The sequence below is a fragment of the Thermobia domestica genome, chromosome 15, assembly GCF_964235325.1.
Source record: "Thermobia domestica chromosome 15, izTheDome1.hap1.1, whole genome shotgun sequence".
Taxonomy (NCBI): domain Eukaryota; kingdom Metazoa; phylum Arthropoda; class Insecta; order Zygentoma; family Lepismatidae; genus Thermobia; species Thermobia domestica.
The window spans coordinates 189,896,703-189,915,472 of NC_137468.1; positions in this window are offsets into that span (position 1 = coordinate 189,896,703).

The following is an 18,770-nucleotide window of genomic DNA, read 5'->3' on the forward strand; positions in this document are numbered from 1 at the left end:
AGGTGTTCATTTACAGTACAAGGTCACAACAAGTTAAATCATATTATGCAGCAAGACATTTACATCCTTTTTCCTTTAACACTAGTGGAAATTCATCAGTTTATATATTTACATACCAATTTAGATGTTATTTTTGTCTTAAGGTATTTGATCGTATTAATATTATTTAGATGATATTAATACGCTGAAATACCTGTAAGATAGAAAGAACGAATATATAATTAGGTAATAAGTGCACTTATTACAATCACATATACAGAATTTCGTGTGGGAAAATTTAGAATATAAGTCTTCTTTTAATACGTTGCTCCGTAAATACGCATTACTTCGTATACAAATTAATTAACTTCCACTGATGTTGAAGCAAATAACATGAGAAATTTTACTGAAAAAAATAGCTAAACAGATTAGTAATTATAAGCGGTTGCTTGGATCAGATGTCGCTTCTATTTATGCATATTATTTAAGCCGTTGTGTCCTTGAAAATGGACTATCCGAAATATCGTCTACTACGAATATAAAAAAAAAAAGTTAGTGTAATTTCTAGTTTGAAAAATGATCTCCATACGGTTTATTAATCAGCATTCAATTAGGTGTTACGACTGTGATTATTAGCCCTCTAAATCTGTCAGGCACGTTCATGTGTATCAGTAGCGTAACTAGAATTTTTCTCAGGGGGGGCCAATGAAGGGCCCACGAAAATTTTGAGGGGGCCATCTCCAATGAATGATTTTTTATATATATATATATATATATATATATATATATATATATATATATATATATATATATATAGAGAGAGAGAGAGAGAGAGAGAGAGAGAGAGAGAATATGTGTGTGTGTGTGTTTTCAAGATGAATGTTTTCATCTTTGTTGTTCATGATTTTACTCTTTTACGAAGAAAATGTATGAATTTACTACTTCAAACAACTAGGATACATTAATACAATTGATTTCCAATATAAGTAAGTGGTAATTTAATCGCTGCATTTAAAATATGTGTGGCTGGTTGATTTAAGTGGAAGCAGAGAAATACACTTTTACAGGTCAAGAAAATAACTTAGAGGTTCATGTCTCTACTTAAAAGAGGATCTTTCTTTTCTTGTGGGCAGCAGCAAACTTATCAACAACTTCTTCAAGATCTAACGATTTAGCAATTTTCTTCAATATAAAGCAATCCTAAGTTTTTCAACTTGTCATCAGTCATTGAACTGCCTATATGTCTTTAATCTTTTCAAACATGAGAATGGCCTTTCACATGTAGCACTAGAAATTGATATAATCACAAAGATTATATCTAACTAGTTGGTTTCTAGGAATGCGTTTTTATAGACGCAAAGATCAACGAAATTCACCAAGGAATCAACTATGGTTTTCTCGTCTTTAAACAACTTAATTGTGTTTGAGAGGATTTTGAGTTTACATTTAAATATTTCCAGATCAGTTTCATAATACTGGGCCATATGCTCCACAATGTTGTAATTTAGAAAGTTTTCACCTTTTGGATGTAGAGTGGTGGATGATCTAATGATTTTGCTACATGATCCAAAGTGTTTTTCCGTCTCAGTGATTGCTTTATGAATAGTAGGCAGAAAAATGTCTCTTAGTATATTATCTTTAGAAAATTAGTTTTCTGCCTCCAGTGAAGGAAGAGACTCATCCAAAATAAATTTGTGATATTTCGATGGCGAATGTCTAGTTCATTTCCACGAGGAACCTCTATAGTCTATCTGTTTCTGGTTCTGGAATTTCAGGACCATTTTCTTTGCATATCCACAAATATTCTTGATAAATTTGTTCGAATGTAGTTCGTTGAGAGACATATTCTCCAGACCACATTTTCGACAGCGTTTGAACTAGTGAATCTACAAGAATCAAACCTTCCGACATGTCTGCATCTACTTAAAATAAGGCGAAGCTCAGAGTTACAGCATGGCAGCAGTCATATTAAATTTTACCCGAAAACATTCCATCTCGTACAGATGACATTTATTTTCCGGATGGAATGATGGAAGTAAATAAATATCACAAGTTCCAGATTTGGTTTAATACCACATAATAATATAAATAGTTGTTTGATAGATAAACTGTATTATTAATAATAATAATAAAGTAAAATGTGATGTACGAGGACAAAATTGCTTACAAGACAAACAGGAACTGAACTCTAACAGGACAGTGATTTGCCGTTCCACCCCACTTTAAATTATAAGCCTTGCTCTTGAAGCTTAAGTTTCACTCTAAAGTAAACTGCCAATAATTATCATGTATTCTTAATATTTCAGAAAAATGTCAAAATTTCACGCTCTAAAAAATGGTAGCCTAATCAATGACGAAACTAGACATTTGGTGCCCAGGGCAAATTTTGCGATTAGTACCCGTTTCATCTATGTACATCTACACCAATAAACACACATTAGTTTGCTGGCGCCCGGGCAACTGCCCCGGTTCCAGGATCTTGTTTTGATCTGGCCGTAGTTCAATTACTTTTGGTTACTTTTATCCTTGAGCTTTAAAACTGAGTAATGAATGTGCCTTTACGTTATTAAAATGATGAAGTGAGCACTCTTTGAAGCAAAAAGAGGAAATATGTTTTTCTTTCCCTAATATCAGGCAGTGTTAGAGCAGACATTTAAATCGGGACTCCTTACAGCAAAAGAAGTATACGTGGTCCTTTTCTTTCTTTCGTTTGTTTACCTTCACTACTTTTTAGAATTTGACGTGAATTCAAATACAGAAACACTTCACACCCACACTGAATGGCCAAAGCTCAGCGGCAGAACATCAGCTTAAGATTCGGAAGATTGTGCGATTGATCCCTCGTGGACAAATATTTCAACTGAGGAGATTACCAAGATTCTTCCTCGGTTGCCCTATTGAATAATTTCCCTTATTTCTATCCTCTGAGTCTCGGATGTTTCAAAGCCTTAAAATAAATTCAAATGTGGTTGAAATAACGCTACTATTCTGTAGTCGATGCTAAATTAATATTGTAAGTTTTGAGATTAGATTTGAAGGAGGGGCATGGATTAATCGATGGAAATTAATTACTTAGTGTACGAAGGCTTCTTTCGTCCAACACGAATGTAAAGTTTTACTGCAATGCATGCTATTTGTAAGTAAGCATCTCTTATTTTAGTATGACTTTCAATATTGAAGCAAATTTGAATGCAGACTGTTTTTTTTTTTTCGAAAACAGAAGAAAGCCAGATAAGGGACAGAGGTTAAAAGGAACGTTCAGATGCTGAGGTCAATGCATGCACCTTACAGATTTAGATAAATTAGATCTTGCAGTACTACAAACAAAAAGGAGCCTGAAGATTTTTGCTCGGAACGCAGACTATTGCAACATACGATATTCTGCAGTTGGTAACTTTGTTGTCGAGATATGTTTCGGTAGTAGTTTCACTTGCGGGCACTACTAACTCACCGTTTGTCGATCTATAGCAATATCACCCTGTGTGGGGGGCCGCTAAGGGGGCCAAGATTTTGAGCAAGGGGGCCTGGCCCCCCAGGCCCACCCTTGGCTCCGCCACTGATGTGTATTTATATTAACGTTTTCGTACTAATGTATGATTGTGTGTACGATTTTTCACCATGTATGTAGGCGTATTATTTAATATTTCAGTAGTGTTTGATATGTGTGAATTAAGATGTAAATACGTCAAACCAAGTTATTAAAGCCTTGAATAATAATTTCGTTTTTAGTCGTTGTGAGAGCAAATATTGTTTACCTGTGTGGTGCGTCGTGGGGTACTTTTTTCTACAATGTTTCGCAAACTTCACAGTTTCCTTATCCATCTAGTCTTTTTCTTCAGATTACTTGTTGAATTCCTTCATTAATGTTTTCTTCTTTCTCTCTCTCTCTCTCTCTCTCTGTATAAAAATATGAATTAAACAATTAAACAAGTAGTCCGGAGAATAAGACTAGATGGATAAGAAATATTGAAGTTTGCGAAATATTGTAGGAGAAAATACCCCAAAATGCAACACACAGGTTAAAATATTTGCTTTCTTTTATATATATTAATAGTTCGTTAAAGTCATTCATTGATGTATAATTTCTGTAATTAATTGGAATATTTTTGCTGCTTTCTCAAATGGTAAATAACTTTAGAATATTTATTCACTTTTATACTAGAATATTTTATTTATTTTAGAACTTAGATTTTTAAGTTATATAATTTAAAATAGTGTAAATAAAATGAATAATGCAAAATAAATGCAGAACTTAAGATAAATGCCGTATTTTTTAAAAAATAACATTGATATCAGTGTTACAATGAAAGAAAAGAGGAGATAACAGATATGACAATTTCATTGGTCGGAGCTGCTACTCTACTACACTTTCATCTCCAGTACTCACTTTGTAAAGGACACTTGTTCTCCAGGTAATAGGAGAATTTTGGATGTTATTGATGTAATTCCTTTGATAAAATTGTTTCTTATATCTACGTTTTCATATGATGCATTATATAAATAGAATCAAAGCTAATTTTGTATTTAAATAGGGCTAAATATTTAATTTAAAAAGGCTGAAGCTGTGTACATTAAGTTTTTTCTAGGAAGATCTACAGATAGTCTCATTATATGCCGAAATATTCACGATAGATAATTTATGTAATTTGATCTTTCCAATAGCTACCTCGCACGAAAAAAAAATCACGAAGATAGTTTGATCGGTTTCTATGCTAAAAAATTTAGTACGTTAAGTTCTAAAAATGTCTCCAAATTAATTTCTCGAAAGTTGGGACTAAACTATGATCATAAGAGCTCTTTTATGAAATTTTGAGCCTACCAATAATGATGCTGGATTAATTTTGTAGTAGTTGAGTCTTAGCTAAATCGTTTTCTTGTACCTGAAAACGCATGTGCACAAAATATTGTGAAGATAGTTTGTTCATTTTGAAATATAATGGAGGCGCTCGAAAACTCCATAAAGTGATTTATGGTAGTTGAACCATGACTAAATCGCTTTCTTATGCGCTCCAACGCATTTGTACCAATTTTGTTGAAGGTCCTTTATTTTTTAAATATAATTGAGGCACTTCCGAGATGAAGCGCCTGAAAAGGCCGGTAAGCAAGTTTTGTCGAAAGTTGAGACTAAGCTAAATCTCTTTACTACACTCAAAAAGGTAGTTTTACAAAATTTCATGATGATCTTAAGACATATTTTAAGTTAAAATTTTTCCGCTCTTAAATGAAGTTTGAAAACTCCACTGAACTGATTTGCGTAACTTGAAACTTAGCTGAAACACTTTCTTGCATGCGAAAATGCATTTGAGAAAAATTTCGTGTATATAGCTTGTACTTTTTGGAATATGATTGAGGCGCCCCTAAAATGAAGCGCCCCAAAACGCCACTAAACTAATTGTAGATAATTGATCCATACCTCAATTCTTTTCTTGTACGAGACAATAAATTTTCAGAAAATTGGTGAACATTCTTTGTTGTTTTTGTAATGGAAGTGAGGCACCCCCTAATTGATGCGCCCAAAAACGCCACTGAACAAGTTTTTCGAAAGTTGAAACCAAAATAGATCAATTTCCCGTATCAAGAAACGTTTCATCAGCAAATTTCATGTAAATCGTTTGAGCCGTTTTTAATATAATGGGCTTTCAAGCTTTCCTCCATTGTAATGTGATAGCCCTACCGATGATGACGTCACATTTTCGTCCACAGGCCTTTATATCGGTGGCTACGGAAGAGGGGTGCATCCGTAAGCAACAGGCGCGTCAGCGACGGAAGGAATAACGTAACTGAATTGGAGTTCTAGGTACGCACCAAATAGTTTACAACTGCAACTTCTCATCTCACGCGCATCTGGATACTTCTTACTGTCATACTACCTACAGAAATGATTCAATATCATGTACAAGTGGTAATAGAACACATAATAAACCCAGATCATGTACTGTTCACACTCCAACATGGTCTACAAGATCAGCTTCTGTTTGACATTTAAAAAACGGATCATCATTCAAAGTAAAATAATAACCTGAAAATGCACAATTGTGAAAAAAAAAAACTATCTTTGCAACACTCACGGTAGCTACAAAAGCCCTAGTCTCGTGATAAGTGATTTCAAAGGTAAATTCGTTTATCACCGTATATTATTACTGTTATGTCCAGAGGATTCTTCAAAATGTATAATCTGAACTTCATTATGTTATTTCATTAATATTTTATTATATTTAGAGAATACACATAAGTGTATATTTACTTACAATATGCTCTATGCAAGTAAATAATAATATGAAATAAATTCCACATTTACTAAATATGTGGAAAAATCGCATAGTACGAGGGTCACTACGAAAGTTTTGAGATGTGAAATAACTTACATACTTAAAATCAATTTAACACTTGCATTTTCTCAAAATATTCACCAACACAGTACACACTTTTGCATCCCCGAAACCTATATTTGGAAGCAGTGTTGCCAGTCTTTTTCTTCAAGTGTTCAAAGTTCATCTCGTAAGCTACTACAGCTTTTCAGGGCTGCAAAATCTCTTCCCACGCATGCGATCTTTGACTCTGGGGAACAGAAAAAAATCACATGGGGCCAGGTCAGGGCTATACGGCGGATGAGTCATAAGTTTGACCTCCGTAGATTCTAAAAACTGAATTGCGATGTTGGCCGTGTGTGCGGACGCGTTGTCATGATGAAGCAGGATCTCACGCAATCCAGTTCTTGGACGCCGTTCCCGAAGCTTCTGGAACTCTTTTGTTAGGCAAACAGTGGTATACCACTGAGCAACAAAAGTCCATTGTTCTTCAAGTGGAACAGTTGCAACATGGCCAGATGTGGAGAAGAAAGTTGCGACCATCTTCTTCCCCACACATCGCGGTCGCTTCACTTTCGTGGGTGGATTTTCGCCTGGAAAGATCCAAGTCTCATCACCAGTAACAATGTCAGAGACGCGTCGAGAATTGCCTCCATCAAACCTTGCAAGCATTTCTTCACACCATTCCACACGCATACGCTTCTATTACACATCGTTGAACGGAGATAAGCTTCAGTCTTTTTAGAGCCGAAAACGAACGTTCAGCTGAACAGTTTGTTACAGCAGTATACAAAAATATTCTTAATGCAATTTCCATATTTGGAAACACAGACTGCAACTTTTCTTTCCGTTAAATGCTAACATTTTTGCTGGTGCGTCACAGATTCCTCTGGTTTTCAAAAGTCCCGCAAAATATACACATTCATTTGAAAATATTGATTCGAGATCAGTTTAATATGCAGCCTGAAGGTTGGCTGCGCGTTCCGAAATGACACAAGAACTTTGCAGAAACTTACTAAACAAACAAACTTTGCAAACACTTACTAAAAAAATATGAAGTTGTCAGACATTATTTTATAGTTTTCCTTTCTTCTAATTAATTCAACGTGCAATTTATCAAGAATAGGAAGAAACACCTCAACTTTAAATTTTTCTCTTCCTGTTAGAACAACCTTATAGTCTCTTACTTCATCGGCTTGAATGTTACGTTTTCTAAACCTTTTATAAGTACACTCGTAATCCATATCAGTTTTCTCCATGGATTTTTCTTCATAAGAGTCGAACATGTCACGAGGAGAAGTTAAAAGTTCACAAGTGATTCAACATGTACTATTGTTAAATCTATGTTGACACTGTAATTTCACGATGACACTCTGGAATCTCTGCATTATATCATTCCAAAAAGAGAGCATGAAAGCTGTTTTCAGCCTGCTTAGTTGATTCAAGAGGGATAAGTCCTCATTTCGAACTAGAGATTTCTCAAAAGGATCATCGCTTACATGAGTAAGGGTTTGAATTACAATATCCCAATTTTCATATATACATGTACAAGCCTCTTCTCGTGCTGACCAACGTGTCTGTGATAAAGATTTTAGTATTTTCGTTCCTGGATACACGAAAGAAGCAAGTAAGTTCTAGCGTTTTGTTGAACTGAAAAAAAATATATAAATATTTTAAAGCATATTGAGAAAAGCACATGTTTTCCTACAACTGCTTGCTGCACTACTTCCGACCAAATTCAAAGAATGAGCTGCGCAGGGCACAGAATACGCTTTAGAATTTATTCCTTTAATTCGAGCCTGTAAACCTGTATATGCCCCCGACATATTGCTGGCATTGTCGTACGACTGGCCTCTGTAATTAGTAAGGTCAATAGAATGTCTGGTCAAAATATCTATTACAGCTTCGGCTAGATTTTCAGGCTTGTGACCTGGATTTGACAGATACGAAAGAAACCTTTTAACAGGTTTACCCTCTTCATTCACGTCTTAACACAAAAGATAACTTATCAGTATGCGAAATATCTTGAGTTGAATAAATTATTATGGAGAAATATTTGCTTTGTTTTATGTCATTAATAATTTCTTTCTGACTCTATCAGCAAGTAGTTCAATAACTTCATCAAAAATTGTAGAAGACAAGTAGCTTGTATGACCTTTCCCCCGGATTTACATACCGTTCAATGTGTTCCGCAAGAAATGGATCAAACTCGGCAATAAGCTCTAAAGACATCATGTATTGCCCGTTGTGCAGAGAATTGAATTTTTCTTCCTGACCACGTAAAGGAAGCCCGCGACTTGTCAACTTCTTTACGACAGAAAAAAAAATCTTCTTAAGACACTGACCCAGTATGTACGTTCTGTCTGAATATGTGATTGAAACTGGTTCTCCAAGATCCCAACAGATTTCTGCAATTCTGAATTGTTCGCAGTTTTTGTGTTCAGAATTTTCGTGTGATGTTAGAATATTTGAAATGTTTTTCCAGTTTGAAATGTCGTGAGTTTCGATCTTTGTCTTGCCTTTGAATAACCTACATGATGCACAATAAACGGCGCCAGTGCTACACGAATATACCAAATAATCAGGGGTGTAGCCAGCAGGTTTGTGTAGGGGGGGCCATCGTTTTTTTAGGGGGGCCAACTACAATTTACAAAGCAAAAAAAATGTATTGCTCCTAGTGTTTTTGAGGCCTGAAAGAAAGGAAAATTTTGGTTTCCTTCTGGAAAACTAAAAACACTATTTCAGCTTATTATTATTATTATTATTATTATTATTATTATTATTATTATTATTATTATTATTATTATTATCCATAAATTATCCATAAATTATATTCAAGATAATTTTTATTATGCTTAATCAAGAACTACTGACCGGGACCAAACGCTATACTTTTGTGCATAACTATAAAGGTAACCAAGAAAGTTCTGTCCTTTTTCGTGGAGGTCTGTGTTCAATTGGACCTCACACCGTGAGTTGAATGCGAGTGGAGATAAGGCGAACGTCAGTTGTTGTTGTGGGTATATCCAACATACTACCTGGTTGTGGCAATTCAGACACACCGTGAACTTGCGTAAGACAGAAGGAACATGGGACATCCACAGAGCGTCATAAGAGCATGTATGCTGAACGAGTTCAAATGGAGGTCAAACGCCGCTGTAGCGGGACAGAAGATATGCCAGACCTTTGGTGAGGGTGTCGTGACGACGCGGACATTGCAGCGATGGTTTAACAAGTTTAAGGACGATGACGAAACACCCGAAAACACCACGTGCTAGAAGACCAACATATGTACGAAGAGGAACCGGGACTACAATTCAGTGTGTGGAGAAACCATTCGGCAGCACATCCATCAACTTGTGAAGCACTACAAGTTGGGTCGATGGGTCTCTCATATTTTGACTCCGGGCCAGAAGGCAACTCGGCAGTCGCCTGTGTTTATTTACTGTTTCGGAGCTATTTCTGGACAGGGCGTTGACATGTGGTAAAAAGTGTGCCCTATACGAAGCTCCACGGCGCCGTCATCATTGGTTAGCATCCCATGAACCGATTTCAAAACAGCCGCAACCAGCACTATACCAGAAGAAAGTCCTTCTGTGTGTTTGGTGCATCGTGCATCGGGAACTGCTACCAGCTGGTCAGAGTATCAGTGCAACTGTGAAGTGTCAGCAGTCGAGCTGTGCTCAACAAAAACTCAAAACTCTGGAGCCATCACTTCTGAATTGCAAATGGGTCCTCGTTTACGGGACAACGCTAAGTCCCACGTGGCTAGGATGACTCAGGACACCATTTTTCGCCTAGGATAGGAAACAACATTGCAACCACTATATTCCCCGGGTATTGCACCGTCCGATCATCACCTGTTCCATTCTTTGGACAATCACCTTAGAAGACGCCAGTTCAAATCCCTAGTAAAAGTTCAAAATGCACCTGATACTTTCTTCGTTTCACGGTCCACCAAGTTCTACCGCGATGGATTCCATGGATTTCCAGAACGTTTTCAGAAGGTAGTCGATGCTGATGGGGACTATTTTTGATCTTCCAGGTTAGGTGACATATCGATGTTCGAAGGTGGTGGGTGAAAAAGCAACAAAATTTTTCTTGGTTACCTTTATATTTAAATTTAAGATCTTGTATACAGAACCTATCTACACAAGATTGATTTTCTTTGAAATTTCACTTAATTTCTTTACGGTTTCCTGACAAAAATATTTATTTATTATTCGTGACTAAAAGAAAAAACATAATTATTTTATTACACTGAGTAGAAATAAAAGAGAGAGCGAATGAAATCCAAATTGAATAAAAACATTGTTTCTCACCAAATTTTCCATCCTCTATGTCTTTTTAAAACACTTGTTAAAGCATATAAAAATATACTGTACTTACAAATCAGTTTAGTACCTTTGTTTTATGGCTGTATTTGTAGTACCTTGTTAAAATGTTTGTCTTCAAACTGTCAAATATAAATCGCAGTAAATTGTGTAATCTGCTGTCACAAAAAACATCCTATTTTTCGATCGGTATAAGGAAGAGATACTATACTATTTTTCGATCGGTATGAAAAAATAATATTTCTCCATACTATTTTACCATAAATTATTAATTGTCAATAAACTTTGTTACTTTTAAATGAATGAAGCGTGATAATTTTACTATGATGTTTTAAAAGCTGGTCATTTGGGGGGGCCAGGAAACCATTTGGGGGGCAGGCCCCGATGGGCCCCCCCTTGGCTACACCCCTGCAAATAATTCTGCAAAATCGATTCGCCATTTACAAGTTTAAGAAAAAAAAGCACTCTTATTTAAAAGCTTGTCTTGCCTACTATGAATCTTTGCAATTTAGAAATATCGTTTACAGTATTCTGATTAATTCCACTCTTAGAAGAATGTCAATTGTAGACTCACTCAGACACCACTCAGCACGATCGTCACTAACGAAATTTGCACTCTCACTGTCACAATCACTAACTCCTACGAACTGAGGAGACATTACTTTAAGTGCACTTTCTTCCTACACTAAACTCACAATATTGTCAACATTTTTCGTTTCACAGAGTTCATCCGATGTAACTTCTTCCACATCAGTTACTGAACTGCTTTCGGAAATCACTTGTTCCTTTCGCCTAAAAGATGTGTCCACTGTACCAAGCTTTTTCTGTAAGGTTGCTTCTCTTTTACGCTTTTCGTTTGCAAGTTTACGATAAGGCGCCCCACTTAATTTTGTTCGCTTCATGCTGCTGGATTAAAAAAAAAAAAAAAAACACCAAATAGCAAACGCACTAACAACCAACTTAATGCGCCAGAAAATACAGTAAGGCAAAAACTAGTTGCATCGAATTAGATATCTGCGTAATTATTTATTGCAAAGCACCAATACTCGTCTGCATATAACAGAAGTATCTCCGAGTAGATTAATAACACGGTTAAAAAACAACTACTTCTGAGGCCCATGCGAAAGATGCACTAACTCACTTAACAGCAGTCTCAAAAATGACAGACTGTATTTTCTTTCGCTCTGTCTTTTATATATATATATATATATATATATATATATATATATATATATATATATATATATATATATATATATATATATATATTTAAAAAAGACTGACATTGTACAGGCAATGCGACTATGCGAGTTTCAAACAATCAGTCTTCTTTATCGGTTGGCCATTGGTTTCGCAGGGGTGGTGAGATATCGACGGTTTATTTACAAAAACAAACCAGCAAGGTTGGGTGGGCGATTATTGTCATTGCAAGCGATAAAAGTTACAGTACGGGTTAAAAAACAAATTGATTGACGCCTCAATTCGAATCTGAAGGAGGCAGAGCAGACGAAACATTTCTCGATAACACATATGATATATACGAGATACCAAGGTTTTTTCCGTATGAAGCGAAAGTGTTGCAAACCATTGATTTGAAACACTGGTTTCAAAGGTCTAAATTGTTACTGCGTACGTAAGACATTTTTTTATATTCTGGAGAAAAGATTTGCCGCCCCCAAGTGTTGCCGCCCATAGGCACGTGCCTAGTGGGCCTATTTGGTAATCCGCCAATGGACACAGCTGTTGCCGGACGTCCAGCTCTCTCTTCATATTTAAGCGATGTCCGGCCTCTTCTGAATTCGCCAAACCACCGAAAAATTGTAGCACGGGGAGGAGCAAGGTCCCAAAATGCTCCGTGCAAACGGTCAGGGCTTTGTGTCTCGTTCAAACCACTTTTGAAATCGTAAAGGATCATTGGCCGAAAATGTTCCCTTTTGAGCTCCATTCTACACGGGAGATCTTAAGTTGACAAAACCAGAGCACCGCATAATATGACGTCACTAAATGTGATAGTAAGTTGAGCAGTGTTTGCAACTGATTTGATGTCAACTTATTAATTTTATACTAGAGTAACAGACCGGTAAAGAAAATGTTTAAAAATGATTATCTGTTAATGAAGTAATATACTTAAAGAGATATTTGTATATTTGTATGAAAACATAGCATTTCCACACGCGATATTTGATGATGTGCTCCGCGAAAGATTTGTTGCCACAAAAAATTTGGAGATCCACAATATATAATTGACATAAAAATTAATGCAAGGTCTACATCATATTAATATGTGACAGGCCCTTATCCATGGGGTCTAGGGGGGCGGGCCCCTCTAAATTTTTACGGTACTGGTCCTCTAAAATGTTCACAGTACGCTTGCAAATGAACTATAACACGGTGCAAAATTTCAAAGTCGGACGCACTCGCCAATCCAAAAATAATGGTCACCAGTATCTCTCACGTACAAATTGAGATGTCTCCTCCCCCAAACGGCCTTTGGTTTGACAAAGAAAGACTTCACATTCCGTGTTTTCTCTCACTCAGTGACAATTAGTTTCTTGCGAAACAGAAAATGCGCTGCCCTTTGAGTTCAGGCAGAAACCATTCCTACTGAACACTGGTCGCCAGCTCTAAATTTCTAGTCGAAAATTTGTACGCTGAGCTATAACATGATGATTAACTATAATACGTTTGGATCGGGACTCCCTCCCAAACTTATACCGGGCTTCCCCTAGATTTTTGGGGTGGCTACCAGCCTAATATGTGATAAGTGACAGGGCCATAACTTGAGGAGGGAGAGGGCAAATGCTTCCCCAAGGAAGCTCGCCGCCATTCCAGGGGACCCATTTTAAGACATTTTCTTACTCCGTATACGATACTAACATAAAATTATAAATGGTCCATCGAATATGTCCACTATATTACATAAACAAAACAACACATAAAAGGTAAATAAAACAAAAATGAGTTGTGGGCCCATTTCAATTTTAAAAAAAAGTTTCTATTAGAGGCCCTAGAAGTAATGTTTATTCGTATGGCTTTGATATTTGTCAATATTGCCCCCTTAATTCATTTGTCATGTATGGAACGGGATCAAAGCTGTAACTAACGACCCGGGCCCATAAAGAGTAAGAGAAAGATGGAAAGAGGGAGCCCAAGATTAGAGAAACAACTTTTTTCTAGGAGCACCAAATACGCGTATTAATGCTTACCCCCCCCTCCCAAGAAAACAATCTAACATGTAAGTTACGGCGCTGGATAAATGTATGCAGGTGTAGAATACATAAACATAAAAACAGTAATTTATGATTAATATGAATGACTGCGCGTGAAAGAGGACTGTACTACTAATTTTTAAAAAGTATATAACGTTTACTGTATGTAGAAAACGATGTTGCTGTCCTATTTTATGAGTTTGAATTTGCAAAATTTACGAAAGAAGTATGTAATATATTTCTCGGGTTCTGTAGGATTACGGGAGACCAAAACTGCTTAAAAACACAATGTTAATAGGTGGAATGAGTTCATGTTGCGGAAAGATAATTGATATTGATATGTGAGTAATTTGTGAACTGAGTAGACTGGAAATGCCGTGTGGTGAATGGAAAATTTTGCAATTACAATTTGCTATTAATTAGAATGGACAAATATAATATGCATTGCGGCGTTCTAACCCGACTTCGCTTGCTAGCGCTCGCTCGTCAATATTTATTTATTTATTTATTGATACAAGTCATGGCCATTACCGGCATCTATGTCCTTAAGCACGTCAGGTTGGAGGGATGAAATCCTCGGCGAGCACACAATCACGGTACGGGGGAGGGATATAAGAAACGGATACGGAAAGAAGCCGCCTGAGGCCTGTAAATTAGATACCATCCCGGCATTTACCTGGTGTAAATGAGGAAATCCTAGGAAAAACCTCATTTAGGATAGCTAGCCTGGAAAAGCTGTTACACCTTTTCGACCGACTGACCCTGCCGGAAATCGAGCCCTGGACCAAAGGCGAGAGCATTAGCGACTACTCATGCTCAGCAATACTGTCTGAAACTCTTTAGTTAGTGGTATGTTTGGCTTTAGGTTGATTAACCTCAAAAACATTTAAGAAAACAGCAATGATTTTCAACAAAAAATGCTTTCTCCCAGTAATCCGACATATGGCTAGTTTTCATAGCACATACTGAGAAAAAAAAATTGTAGGTAGCGTACTCAAAACGGTACGTTACATGCGTAATTCCTGTAGTTTTTGGACTTAACGTACATCAAACGTATAACTGAAAACGGATGTTTTATAATACTTACTTTCCGTATAAGTGTTCCATCTATACGTACTTTCCGTATGAAACAATATAGGCGGTCAGGATCTCACATACAAATCGACGCAGAATGTCCATAGTAGAATAGAATATTGCTGCAGAATGTAACATAGGTGATATACGGAAAACTGTTAGATGTCAGACATCTTGCAATGGCATTATGTAACATCTAAAGGCAGTGCATATGTAGCATACGCTACATACTGATTTCTGTAGTAAGCAAGAGGATTTATACAGTATACCACTGTCCGGAGAACGGATTTTTCTTAGTGTGAAGTTCATAAGCAAGGGCGCCCATGTTGTGGTTTCCAAGGGGGGCAAGTATAAGCGACGTTCAAATATAGTTTCAAATTTTGCTGTAAGTAATGTAAAAATTCTATTGGGTTTTCAGTATTCCCAAGTACAATTTCCTCTTAGGGGGAGAGCGCCCCACCTTACCCCCCTTGATGGGCGCCCTTGTTCATAAGTAATGCAGTTACACTGAGAAAAATCCGTTCTCCGGACAGCGGTATACTGTACAAATATACGGTATCCTTTTGCTTACTATAGAAATCAGTACGGAGCATACGTTATCCCTATGCAACATAGGCACTGCCCTTAGATGTTACATCATGCCGTTGCAGGATGTCTGACATCTAACTGTTTTCCGTATATCACACGCATATACTTATGTTACCTTCGTCAGCTATATGTTATATACGTCCATTTGTATGTGAGATCCTGACCGCCTACATTGTTTCATACAGAAAGTACGTATAGATGGAGCACTTATACAGAAAGTATTATAAAACATACGTTTTCAGTTATACGTCTGCTGTACGTTAAGTCCAAAAACTACAGGAATTACGCATGTAACCTATCTTTTTAAGTACGCCACCTACAATTTTTTTTCTCAGTGTATGTGGGTGCTGAACCTGTGGGTTCAGTATTTCTTGATAAATCCATTAAATGTTGTGCGTGTAACCCACAACGCACACAGTTATTGGCGGGAATTCATGTCACTTAAGGACCTCTCCGTTTTAAGGCAGTAAATAAATGCAAAAATTGTCGATAAGTGATTCGCCTACTTTGATTTTGCGAATAGTTCGTACTATGTGCGACTTTGTCCATGCGGCGTCTAGGATATGGTCGACGTCGATAAGCTAATAAAACGAAATAGTTCAAAAGTTGAAACGGTGGGTGAGTAAACGTAAACCTCGTGTAGCTTAGGTATAGGTTGCATAATTACTTTATTACATCAGTGTTAATGTCCATCCTTAAATTGGGATAGAGCAGTTTCCGCAGTTCAGATCAATAATACGTGGAAAAATTCATATTAGTTTGAAACCCACATTTCTCGATGAAAAGTGTCATCACGCCTTCTAGACTGTACATGTGTTGGCGCATACCAGTGATCCACCAGGAACAGAGCAAATTCAAGGGCGCTACAAGAGATAATTGTTCAAAAATTACATTTAAAAATAGTATGGGTGCACACTAAGTAGTAGTAATAGTAGTAATGATAGTATAGTAGTAGTAAGGCAGTAGTAGTAGAGTAGTAGTTTAGTAGTAGCCAGGCCCGCAACCAGAGGGGGGCCAGGTCCCTCTAAACTTTTTGTGGCCTCTCCAGACTTCAATACAAAATTTTATTATTAATTCAAAAAACACAATTTAGATATTTATAAGATAATTTTAAAGACTTGGCCCCCCGTAACATATTCACGGTCTTCCCAAACCTTTGTAGCTGGTTTCGGCCCTGGTAGTTGCAACGATAGTATAATAATAGGCTAGTAGCAGTAGTAGTAGTAGTATAGTAAGGCAGTAATGGTAGTAGTTGAGTAGTAGTAGTAGAGTAGCAGTAGTTCGGGTTAGGTTAGGGTAGGATCAGACAGCGAAATAGTCATATTTCAAGTACCTTATCCCTTAGGGGATCTTATGGTACATTTTGTACCATACGCATTTTTCATGGTACATTGCGTTATTTCTCTTCTATTTGAGCTTTTTCGTCCGGTTTTTTTTTTTTTTATTTTTCAAGTCCAGAGACATTGTAGAAGACATTACGTATTTCTTCAGACCGTCCTGCGTCCAGACATGGGAGGTGATGACGTCATAATCTTAAAATGAAATTTTTCCCTTTTTAAACCTATGTTCATTATTTTTTGGCGGGCTTATTTTTGAACGTAGAAGATTGAAATTTTGCACAAACATTCAGTCCACCGAGTAGTATTTACCAGAAGTTTTTTTTCGATTTCTGCGTAAAAACAAGGGTGGTCCAGAGGGGCAAAAGTTGAAAAAAGGGAAATTTTGCTCAAAAAATCCCTTTTTTCAGGAATTTCCCGCCTTAGATACATGATGTAGACATGTGAATGGTACCGCCTGAAAGACAGTTCTATTCTGAAGAGAATGATTGGCAGATTATAGTCCTAGGGTAATTAGGGATGTCTCAGGAATTTTTTTCTCTGAGATCATAGTGTTTTATGGTGATTTGGGGCATTGTGGGAATTTTTGATAAAAATTCTCCCGCCCTTACTATTCAAGATAGAAACTTGAAATTTGGCACACACATTCAGTATACCAAGTACTATTTATCAGATTTTTTTTAGATGGCTACGATCACACAGGGGGGGTCCAGGGGGGGTCAAAGTTCGAGGAAAAAAATTTTCCCTCCGAAATTTTCACTTTGACATTTTTTTCCTGCTTCTGGCATATGGTATAAGCATGCAAGTGGTACCATTTGAAAGCCAGCTTTATTCTGAAGAGAATGAGGTATGAACCATGATCCTAGGATAAATAGTGACGATGCAGTAGCTCAGCGTTTCCCAACCTTTTTCAACTTGCGGCACACTATGGGTGTATCTTGAATTCTCGCGGCACACTCATTATTATTATTATTATTATTATTATTATTATTATTATTATTATTATTATTATTATTATTATTATTATTATTATTATTTGCTAATCTAAAATAAAATGGTAATTTTTATCTGTGATTACTGATCATCTTCTCACAGAGATGAAAGCTCGATCACTGGTTTTCCCCTATGCTAATTCATTATGCTTATTTTTTATTATAATTTTAAAATAGAAAACAATTGCAATGAAATATAGGACTCAAATTTTTAAAAATACGTTCTTTTTTTTTCGAAATCTGTATCCAACCTTTCACTAAGAACGAAGATCACTAAATAACGAACGAACAAACAAATGTCTTGTACTTTTAACTTTGCTGTTTTAGCCAAAACCGGTGCATATTATTACAATCACACAGCTTGCGATGCGTCGAAGTCAAAACACAGCTGTTGAACAAAGTGTTGTTCTGTCATTCACGTGCGAATGAGTGTTCTATGAACGTTCACTTGACGCGTACCGTACAAGTGCTTCCATTTTTCGGTGTTAGTGTGACTCTCAATTGAAGCGTAACATAGCAGCTAACCGTGGAAATGTGTACGAGCCGAAATACTGTCTGCTACACAGTAATAGATGTAGAATAATATATTACAATTACAGTAATTTTTTCCAAGGTAGAAATTCATAGTAATGTGAAATACAAAAATATAATTTTTTCTCTATGTCTTGCAATTTGGTTGCTATAAAATTAATAATTTTGATTCGATTTCCTCAGGGCACACCAGCGGTCCATTCGCGGTTCTTATAATTTGGAAGATAAAGTAAAGAAATGGAAATAAATTCCTTCCCGGGAATTGATATGCCAGGGGAAATACCGGAAGTATTCCCATTTTTATTTTCCTTCCCACCGGGAATATTCCTACTCCCACTCACTACCCTAGTATAGTGATGGGTAAATTCCCGGGAAGTTATTTTTCGCGAAGATTCCCAAAATGGGAATTTTTCCGGGA